At 31.4% G+C, this 11,099-nt stretch overlaps 2 long non-coding RNA genes across 9 annotated transcripts; one reads left to right on the top strand and one right to left on the bottom strand.

The window, feature by feature from the left end:
• Positions 1–254: 254 nt before the first annotated feature.
• LOC139840276 (uncharacterized) lies at positions 255–5,471 on the bottom strand. 7 transcript variants are annotated; one of them, XR_011757318.1, is made up of 11 exons: positions 5,203–5,471; positions 4,895–4,981; positions 4,124–4,704; positions 3,904–3,945; positions 2,886–3,280; positions 2,439–2,532; positions 2,249–2,338; positions 1,867–1,983; positions 1,541–1,618; positions 476–905; positions 255–375 (listed from the first exon to the last, which is right to left on the bottom strand). It is a non-coding gene; the product is annotated as an uncharacterized lncRNA (long non-coding RNA). The 7 variants fall into 7 exon arrangements; XR_011757319.1 differs by having other exon boundaries at positions 2,439–3,108; positions 3,193–3,280; XR_011757315.1 differs by having other exon boundaries at positions 2,439–3,280; positions 4,124–4,285; positions 4,632–4,704.
• Positions 5,472–6,745: 1,274 nt separating this feature from the next.
• On the top strand, positions 6,746–9,869 carry LOC139845044 (uncharacterized). 2 transcript variants are annotated; one of them, XR_011758180.1, is made up of 5 exons: positions 6,746–6,882; positions 6,959–7,147; positions 7,776–7,844; positions 8,797–8,870; positions 9,456–9,869. It is a non-coding gene; the product is annotated as an uncharacterized lncRNA (long non-coding RNA). The 2 variants fall into 2 exon arrangements; XR_011758179.1 differs by having other exon boundaries at positions 6,959–7,151.
• Positions 9,870–11,099: the final 1,230 nt, after the last annotated feature.

The raw sequence follows: 11,099 nt of genomic DNA, 5'->3' as shown, positions 1-11,099 counted from the left end.
TTTGTACGAACCATTATAGTGAATCCACACATGATCCTGTGGGCTTTTCCTTCCCTTATTTGCAGATTTAAATTTTTTAGCCATGGTCTGAAAAAAATTAATAATATGTGAATTTATTGAAAAAAATAATACACAATTTTAAAAAAAAACAATGTAAAGAAACACAAAAAAAAAAAAAAAAAAAAACAATGTTAGACCGTCTTTGCACGGTTTTGCCCAAAAAATATCAAAACCGAATACACCGAACCGAATACACCGAATAAATGGAAAACCAAACCGAAGAACACCCCTAACTGATTCTACCCGACATGCCTTTGACTCCCCCATTTAGCAACTCAAATTTTTAAGATGTACATAGTGGTAAAAACCTTCGACCTGTAATTGATTCAAAAATAAAGAGTCAACACACGGGGTTAAAACAACGATAACGACCATTTTTTTGCATCTAAAGTGAAGTATACCAACGAAAGTTTACCATGCTAAAGTCCATTATATGTTTTATATTGTCTTCATATGATGTCTGAGTCCGGACTCCAGGTGTGCGTCGAGTGTACCAAAATACAAACTTGGTCTGTTGGATAAACGATATAAGCAGTATCAAGTGATATAAACTTGAGATTAACTGATAAGTTCTAAGCAAGAACGCCAACTAAGTACAGAAAAAGGATACAATTCTTATTGTTTATAAAACAAAACTACTTCAATACTAATTACACGAGCATAATCAGCATAATCAAGTTAACTATACATCTGTACTAACGGAATCGTATAAGCATCAAATCTCACTTCAAAAACTGAACCTGTTATCACCATTTCATAATTTTCATGTTATCTTATACTTTATTATAAATTGGTATATTTCACGCATTAAACATATCTTCATGGCTGCTGTAAAACTCACAAACCTTCAAGAATAATTAAAAGACAGTAAGCACGATGCGACCTTTGTAATATTCGGGACCATCAGTAAGAGAAAAAATTAACAAAAACTTATGTGTTCTCTTGTACTTTCACCATAACATTAACATCTACGTACATATGTTATTTGGTGACACCTTTCGCCTATTTCTTGGAATATAAACAACTTACGTAATGAGGAATTGCTCACCCAACAAAGGACAAAAGAAGTGCTGATGGATCAGGCTGTTACCCATTGTTACCCATTTGGCATGTATTAAAAACAGTGATGACAATTTCAACCCAATTACTTTCTACTGTGTTAGTTGAAGGCGTGAAACCGATTGAAGGGTATCATAATTTCCAAGTTTATTTCTAAGGCATACAACCCCTACTAAACTCCTTTATTATCAAAGAATTTGATTTTTCTTCAAATATTAATGTGATCATATTTACACGTATTTTTTATAGCATTTTTTAAACAATTTGGACTAGAAAGTGTTTCTCGTGTCTACCCTAGCTGACTTGGCCAATCTCAAACAAAAAATAAGTAATTATTTGTTTTGACCCATCATACGAAATACCCATTAGTGATAGATGGGGGAGTATCTATATTGCTTTGTTGCAGACTGTTGTATGGTACCTGAATTGTTGCAGGGAAAACCATTCGCGATCGACTCTAACCTCAATAATCTTCTGTTTTATCGGGTTTTACATCAACCTGCAGTAAAACTAATGTAAATACACTACAACATACATCAAAATTGCTTCCTTTCCATCCTCTTAAAATTTAATCAGTGCAAATAAGAGATGGTTTTGATAGTAGACATATATAAGCTATATAACAATTTTGCAATAAAACATTTTGTAATAATGCTCAATTAATGTTACTTAGTCAAGGTAATTTGTGGAATATAAATAAATCAGAATTAATTAAACAAAGTGTTTGCGATCAGGGAGGATACTAACAGACCAAGGAGGCAGATCATAATGCCGATTATGGAAAGCTACTGTTGCAAAAGCCGATTTATCATCACTCGCGAGGAAAACATAACAGCCTACCTTTTTGTTCTTGTAAACGTACACCTGTAAAGATATATGATAAGCGTAAGCAGTGGGACACACTTATTACTCGAACATAAGTGATTATGAATAGTTGTTGCTGAATACATGGAATGACTAAAATTAAAACTTTTGATAGTTTTCTAGTGAGATAACTGAAGGGTCATCATTTCGTCAAAAATCGGTTCCTCCATAATGCTATTAACATATTAGAAAAACTATTACTATTACTCCTTAACATTATCAAGCAGGAGGTAATTAGAAGAGATACAAAAGTTTTTATGCTTACCATATAATAATTAGTGTAGGATTCACCACTTTGAATGAATTTGGCAACGAAATATGTTAAACTCGTCAACTGGTCGCAAGGAATTGATCCCTGGAAATTCAGTAACCCGTGATAAGTAAAACAAAGATAAGAATAAAGATGATATTAGATATAATGGTAACATATAAAGATGCGTTAGAAAGTATATTACCATCAAGCCTACGCTTGGGTCCACATCTTCAGTTTAACATTATAGAACCAAACGAAGTAAAGCCATTATCATTGTTAGAAAAAACTTCAAATACCTATATATATTTGAACTTCAAACTCACAGAACAATGTTAGCTAATTTATCTGTATGAATTAGGATATGAATCATTATATTGTTGAAGTTCATGTCAATAATAACTTTTTTGAATTACTTAGAGGTCCCTGACAGTTTGACCAGTATCTTATTCATTTTCATGTGGAAGGGCGCACACCCTAAGTTTATTTAAGCAATCTGCGATGAACTACAAAACCCATTACCAACCTGCTTATTTCTCATACCAGAGAATGTAGGTTCGAAGCTTTAAAAAGTACAATAAAACCCTTGATTTAATATCTAATGGGTATGTATATGTGTGTCTGAGTATTCTCACAAGGATGCAATGGTCACCTGATAAGCTTTCAGTTTGCTCGGCCGTCTTCTCCACCGAACCATTAGAAGAATCATGAATAACAGCCTTCTTATTACACACGCATATATATTTGATGATAGATCGTTGCGTTTGTTTGGTTCAATCTGTGATATCAATGTTTGGCATGGTTGGCCTGATTCTTCGAAGAAGGTAAATCTGGCTTCTCTAGAGTCATCCTGGAAGATGACTTTGAAACAGTACCTGCAACTTTTTTTAAGCTATTGTTAGAAGGTGTTTGTATATATACCCTATAACTATCGTCTTGTCTCCCGTGGTTAACGTAACCTATGCCGTTTCTGATGTCATCCATATTCTTGTTGCACGTCCGGTCCTCTATCTTTAGGATCTTTCCTTTGCAGGTGAAAAGGTGGTCCTGTACGAAATATGAAAGAGTTAATTCAAATGCTTTTGGTCGTTGTTAGTGTGACTATAATATCCTGAGCTAAAAATAGAATGTGTCATTCAGATTTGTGCAATCAATAACTCAATGCAACGCGTCTGTATGTGCTACCTATGTGGTATTTTTTATGTCTTCTACTGCCCTAGTACTACAAATCATGCTGAAACCTCAGCCATCAAAATGGAAAAAAATATATATATCAAAGTAAAAAGTATGATGTTTTGAATTAAAAAGTCAAAATGGAAGACTACTACCTACCATGGATGGAGACAGGAGATAAAGGTCCATGACCTTATTCAACCTTTTTATAGGTGATAATGGTAACTAATATTTTCTTATCATGTAGAACGCGAAAAAGACATTACTTAACTTTAAACAACTCAAAGAATGAAGAACTTTGTGAAAAGTTGAAGACTTTCTTTTGAGCATACAAATTTGGACTTATACTTAATTTTTTTGGTTAGCTTACTAACTATTGTCTTTGACTCATACATAATCAAAATCAAAATTAGCATTAAAAAGCTCCTTAGCCAAAGTATAATAAAATCAGTCAACAGAAATGTGTTATATACACAACTTGCCAAATAATTTGTTACCTTGTAGAAGCACAAAATATAGTATTCGCTCCCTCCGTTCCACTGATAGACATACATTAAACATAACAATATGTCACACTGATACACATACAGTTAATATAACAATCACTGAATAATAAAAAGGGCGATGAAAACGGTATTAACCACAGATACAAACAGTAAAGATAAATATTAAAAAAGAAATGGCTTGAACAGTTTCCAGAGTAGCAGTATCATGTACCTTATCAGTCGGTATACTTGCTTCTTGATCATACTTATTCGAAGGTCCATTTATTGTGTGTGAAGTATGACTTCATCATTGAATGTACAACAACGGTTACCAATTACTTCAACTGCAAGTGCTTATTTGTCAAGATGTTTTCAAGAGACCAAAGCTCCCAGTCTAGTACCAAAAGACATGGGTACAGTTAGCTATTTTAAGCTATTATTGTATGTGTGAAAATGTCTAAGCTTTAACTTATTGGCCACTGGTTCCTTAATATCCTTTAAATCTGGCATACATCCTAAGCCTCTGCTTATGATATATGCATCCATACCGTGTCCATCAAATCATAAACGAAATGCAAAAAAAGATAATATAAATCAAACAAAATATCAATCAATCTGGGTTAATAAATTGGGACAATAATGGAAAAAGGAGAAACTAAAATTAGGATTTAGCGAGCATTAAAACACTCCATAACAATTACATATTCACATTATATCACCCAACACACTTTTAACTTTACCTTTATAGATTCTTGGTTCTTATTCTAGGGAGAAGCTCCTGATCATGAGTGTACAAAATGCCAATTTGTTTCTCTACAATTACCATTAAGGTGGAAATTTAAACCTTATCTTAAATTAAACAAAATATAAACAATTTCTTAAGAGCAACCAAAATCTCAAAATTTTTGTTTCTTTACAGAATAAGAAGAAAAACCCCAATTCGACAAAATCAAAACAAAAACCCTAGTCTTTAAGAATTTAAACAATATCAGAAGAAAAATACCTAAAATCGAATGATAACAAAACCAGATCAAAACTGAAAGACCCTTAAAGTGATTTCGCTGGTCGTCATCGCGTAATCGTTTCATTCCTGCAAGAAGGAAAATAAAATAAAAAAGCAAAACGTCAATTATAGCAAACACATTGTATTTGTACCTAATATACAACAAATTACAGAAAAAGGTTATATTCCATTCCGTTTCGCATATGAACATCGATTTAATTTTGCAAAAATTATCATTTAATTTATTGCGACGGTTGCATAATCAGATTTAAGCGATGCATATGAATTTGAAGATCTAAGACACTTACAAATTGATGATTGATGATGAATAGTAATCCCAGAGAGTTCTTGAAACCGATGTGTTTTATCAATCGCATCTGAAGACCTAATTGTGCAACTCTAATTTTGGATGCGTAGAAGACGTAATTGTGATACCCACTGATTCAAAACCATATGGAGAGGGATCGATGAAAATTAATGTGGAACGGAGGAAAATCCTTAATTTTAGTTGGTGTTGAAAAAAAAAAAAAAATAGAAAATCAAGACACGTGGCGAATGGAAAAAATATGGGATCGTGGGTCTGAGATATTGGATGTAAACACCATGCTTTATATGAGGAAGGGAAGGGATGAGTTGACGACGAATGATAATATAAAAACCTAATCTAAAAATCTAATAATCAAAATAATACTACGGTACAGAGTATATATATATATATATATATATATATATATATATATATATATATATATATATATATATATATATATATATATATATATATATATATATTATACATATATATTATATTATACATATATAAAACAAAAAGTTTTTATTGATTGTAGTTGAAAGTTATTTATGGATATTTATATCTATATATTATATCTATATATCTATCTATATTATGTATAAATTACAATTTAATATATAAAATAAAAAATTTCACTCCGTAAATCAAGATATAATTAGATAAGATATTGCATGCTATTATGGTAAGAATTTTATGGTCGCATGAATGATTGGAATGTGAGAAAATATGATGAAACTCCATTTTCACACTTATCCTTATTTTAAATTTTAAATAGCTTTAAAATATTTTATATAAGTACATATAAATAAACATTGCTCCGTACATATAATTAGTAGGATAATTGATTTTGCTCCGTACATATAGATATCTTAGCTACATATTTTTTTTATTCTACTAATTATTAATTATTAATTTAGTTAGTAAGGAGTAGTTAATAATTAAATTAATTAAATAACTATGTACTAATTAATATTATGTATGTATGTCTGTATGTATTTCCACTAACATCATTCAAAATCACTTTTAAAATTTGTCAACACCACAGACTCTTAAATTCAAAAGAACTTATAAAATTCGTCAACACCACGGGCTCACGGGCTCATTTTTAAAATTTTTCAACACCACACGCTCTTAAATAATTCTTATACTTTTTCTATTTTTTTGGATCACTATTTATATATCAATATGAACTGTAATTTACATTTTTTTCATAATTTTTTACACACCCCTGCAACGAACGGGCTCAAAAATCTAGTATATATATACATATATATATATATATATATATATATATATATATATATATATATATATATATATATATATATATATATATATATATCTTCTATCTATCTATCTATCTATCTATATCTATACACATAAATCACAAACATAAATCAATGACGTGGCAGCACCTAATTCATCCTCAGCCCTGCTAATTTTCTCCTAATTTTAGATTAAAAAATTCGTAAATTACGTACAGGGGACGCGTGTCCCTAATTAATCACAGAAACATTCTAATTATCTATTTAGGGTTAATCACAACGTCCTCTTTTCTCTGTCTTAAAAACTTAAAACCTCCATGCCTTTTTCACCATTGCTTACACCTTCACGAGCCCGTATTATGCGATACCACTATCACCGCTAAATTTGTAACTTTTTCCTGAACATAAAGGTATGTAATTTTGTACTCTACGATTTCAGTTGTCTTACGTAGCTATTAATTTAGGTTTCTGGGATTTCATACGCAGATTGAAAAATCGTGTATCTCCATATGCGCATCCGCTTCATTTACAACCCTAAATCACCATCTATAAGATACACATCACGTACATGGGTTCTAAAGTCAATTTTAGGGATTCAATTTTCCCTAATCAGATCCATTCTCAAAATCGATCGGCTTTTACTTGCTTCTATTCAAAATCGTTCAAGTAACCGAGGTCGGTACGTTCATGATTTACTATTCATGTTTTTAAAATACCATCATGCTCTTCAATCGCTGTTAATTAACTTCATTGCACGGTTGTTCATTAGTTCTTAAATACGGAAACTATAATCCGATTTCGTGTGCTTGATTTGTGTCTCACATGATTATGGTTTTTGTACATATCCTAATTGCTGACTTTAAATAGTCTTCAAATTATCTGCCAACAATTGCTGGATTTTCAAGTTTAATTTTTGACTTTGTTTGAATGATAAATTATGTTTGCACTTCAAGAGTTTACTGAATTGACTATAAAATGTTGCACACCAATTGTTTGATGTTTTTTCTCAATGAATTTATTGAATGATAAGTGATAGGTTTATGCACACCAACTGTTTGATGCTTTTTCTCAATGAATTTATTGAATGATAAATGAAGTGCACAACAAGTGCACTGTAAAACTCTTTAGGTTGAGTACATTTGATGATTATTCACGTACGAGTTATTTGTTGGTCAACCTCCGTTTTACACTAATTCAGTATATGCACTTATCCGACATATCATTAAGGTATGTGTTTATCATACAAAATGCATGGTGAAAAACAATTAAGTGATGTTTAACTTCATCTTTTTGCTACTACCAGGATGCTGTAAAATACCCTGAAAACATGAGCTCTAATTTCAGAAGGTTTATTAGGGGTTTACTAAATAAGGTATAAACATCAATTTCTTTAATACTTCTATTTTGTATGTTATTTTTTTAAGAACGGCAAACGGGTGGAGTTCGGTCAACACCCACATGGGTTTGGGTCAAAACGGGTCAAAGTGAGTGTGGGAGGTTGTCAAACTTTCCATTTCAACTATATCTGTTATAGGTTATGAAACTTCACTTATATAATGTATGGATCTTTTTTCAGTTGGTATTGATATACAGAAGCTTTTTGTGTTATATTATTTGAATGAATTCTGCTTTGAATGTTAGTTGACGTTAGCATTTCTGATAGAGTTTAAATTGCAGCGAGGTTGAGACATCAAAATACTGAAGAATGGGTAGCACATGGGTCGGGACCTTCCAATCAGCAACCACATGGAAAGGGTTCTTCCAAGTGAGTGATTTTGTAAAACTTTTGTTAAATTTATGATCTATAAGACTATTTATGAATGCGTTTGACATTTCATTTCGAATATGTTAGAATGGTGATAATGCGGCTTTCATCCCAAGATGATCGAGGCATGGCGATGTTGTTACAAATGTTCAAGTATCGGTACTATCATGCTTTATTTGCTTTCATTTGGATAGTAACAGTAATAGTAATGTTTGAAGTGCTTTTCATCTCTTACTCCAGTATTCACTCACTCATATTAGAATTTGTTATATATTATTTGTGGTCACCTCTTGATTTTATTTATGATGTGTTTATATGTTGTTGCATGGTAAATTCTTTTTATATAAGATTGTTTCACTTGATAATTAGCTATATGTTTTTTGGTGCTAGAAGATGTAGAGTCTGTATTCAGAATTATAAAATTGTATGAAGTTCATGCATCCATTTTAAAACTTCAATTGTTGGTAGTTTGTTAACTTTTGTGTTAATTTTGTATACACTTCACTAGAAACGTGCATGAACGAATTATGAGTTGATGCGGACTTCTCCTTTAAAACAGGTTCATGATGATTATGGGAAATGGAGTAACACTAATGGTTCGAGTATGCCGCTATTCAACTCTCCAGATCTTAGGTAAAAATTATATTGTCTTCCTATTTTAAAACATGCTTAGCAGTTACTCGGTAACACTCACAGGCTGAACATTTTTGCTACACATATATGATAAGTAAAACATGACATTTGTGTCTACTGCAATAAAAATACTTGATTCAATATAGCCATTGCTCAATTTGTAATTAGATATGCTTGATTTGGATACCAGATAAGTAACATCAACAAAGTCTTTTTTTTTTAGGTACATGAGTAGACGATTTTCCGCTTTTCAGTTTTGTGAGATTAAGTAGCAAGCTTTAGTAGAGATGGGCAAAATAAGAAAAGCATAAGCCTGGTGTTTGGCCCGTATGATTAATACTCAATTAGTATGATTTAGTGTTGGCCAAATTAATTGACGAGCATCGGTTGAATATGGACTCCGATCTCTGTTTTGTAGTTTGGATTAGTCTTGCCACCTCTGACATGATTTCATGTTTTTCTGATCATTATTGTAAACTTTGAAACCTTGATTATGTGAAATTTGGTACCTCCATGCGTTCTTTATACGAGTATATATACTTGCTGTCATTGAATATAATAGCCTTCTATGTTTTTTATTTGCAGTGCACAATTCCAAAAGGAGCTGCATAAGAAGTTTTTAAATACATCTAATGGGATTATTAGGATATGGCAATCCGAATAAGACAGATTTCAACTGATTGATTACTTCTTCTTGTGAATATGTGAGCGTATCTGCTTAAGGTAATAACTGTAAGGCTTTATATGACGTGAATTATTCATATTCAATAAATAATTATGGATGTTGGACGTGCAAAAATGAGTTTTCAGCAAGCTATTAAGGCAAGTGGTTTTTTTATTATTTAGTTTATAGTGGGAGTCATGTTTGTTGTTATTAGTTTCTTTTAATTTTTGTTTAAGGTTTGTAGATTCTGTACATTATAATAATTTCTAATATTCTTTACGGTAGGTGACTGTATATTCAGGATATTATAGTGAGATTACATATACTCATACTCATAGCCATAAATTATTAAAAGTAAAAAAATTGTTTTTTATCTGCATCAAAAATTTCTCTATCATATTTGTTTGTTTTATGACTTATTTGATATATCACAACCAATATTTATTGTATTCTTTATTTTTTTTTTTATTCTGGGATTGGACTTTGATTTGTATACAGGATGGTGTAATTTTATCATTAATTGATATTTTTTCATTCATTCAGATACGTGATGATGTACCACAAGTTAAACTCAACTTTGCTTGATGGTGAGTTTGGCTATGGTCTTTATTTCTTTGGGCTCACCATCAATTGTTATTACTTGGGTTACGTCGGGCTCACCATCATTTGTTTTTACTTTTGCTCATGATAATATTATCTTTATACAGGGACTAGATATAAAGCATGTCGACGAAACATTCAAAATTTTCAAGTCATTTACAACCCTGCAGTTAGGCTGTAATGATCAACACTTTTCCATGATGGCTAATGAGACTTGTGTTAAAATTGTACGACACGGATGGCTGGCTGATTGTTTGTGTGTTAGGGTTATGGCGATCATATGGTGAATAGCTTAGAAAGTTAAAGAATATTTCGTCTACAAATGTTGTGATTACAACATTCATAGTACATGTGTCTGGTACATTATATCTTCCAACCATAGCTAAATTATAATGTTATTTTTAATAGACGTGTAGCGCATGGGCTTTAGAACCTACATGTAATAACACGATTATATAGTTAGGTGATGCATCGTCTAGCGGGGCTGTATTTACAGCGACACATGATGTAATTGACTACGAACTATCGAAAACTACATTGTAATTATATTCGAATGATAATTTTTAAGCTGCCTTACAACACACGGGCTCTTAATACAATGTAGCCTTAATCTATGTGTTATGTGTAAAACAAAGTTTTTAGTTATCCAACTTTTTTGATGTAGTTACTTATAAATCTGCTACTGCTACTGTTGGTGATGTGTTTTGTGTTTTCCTATTGTTGGATTTAGTAGCCTTAATCTATGTGTTTTGTGTAAAACAAAAATACTTGAACAGTTCACCACAACAATACTTGTGATACTATCTTTATCATATCGTTAATTGATATAACATTTTAAAATTCAAGTTTGTTTGTTGAAGAGTCCACGTGCATTGCGCGAGCTCTTAAATCTATGTTTTTCTCTAATCCGTATTGTTACAGAGTAATTCATTAGTTATCATAAGTACTATCAATTAGATAAAAAG

The sequence above is a fragment of the Rutidosis leptorrhynchoides genome, chromosome 4 (genome assembly GCF_046630445.1).
Source record: "Rutidosis leptorrhynchoides isolate AG116_Rl617_1_P2 chromosome 4, CSIRO_AGI_Rlap_v1, whole genome shotgun sequence".
Taxonomy (NCBI): Eukaryota; Viridiplantae; Streptophyta; class Magnoliopsida; order Asterales; family Asteraceae; genus Rutidosis; species Rutidosis leptorrhynchoides.
This window is presented reverse-complemented; position numbering and strand designations above follow the sequence as displayed.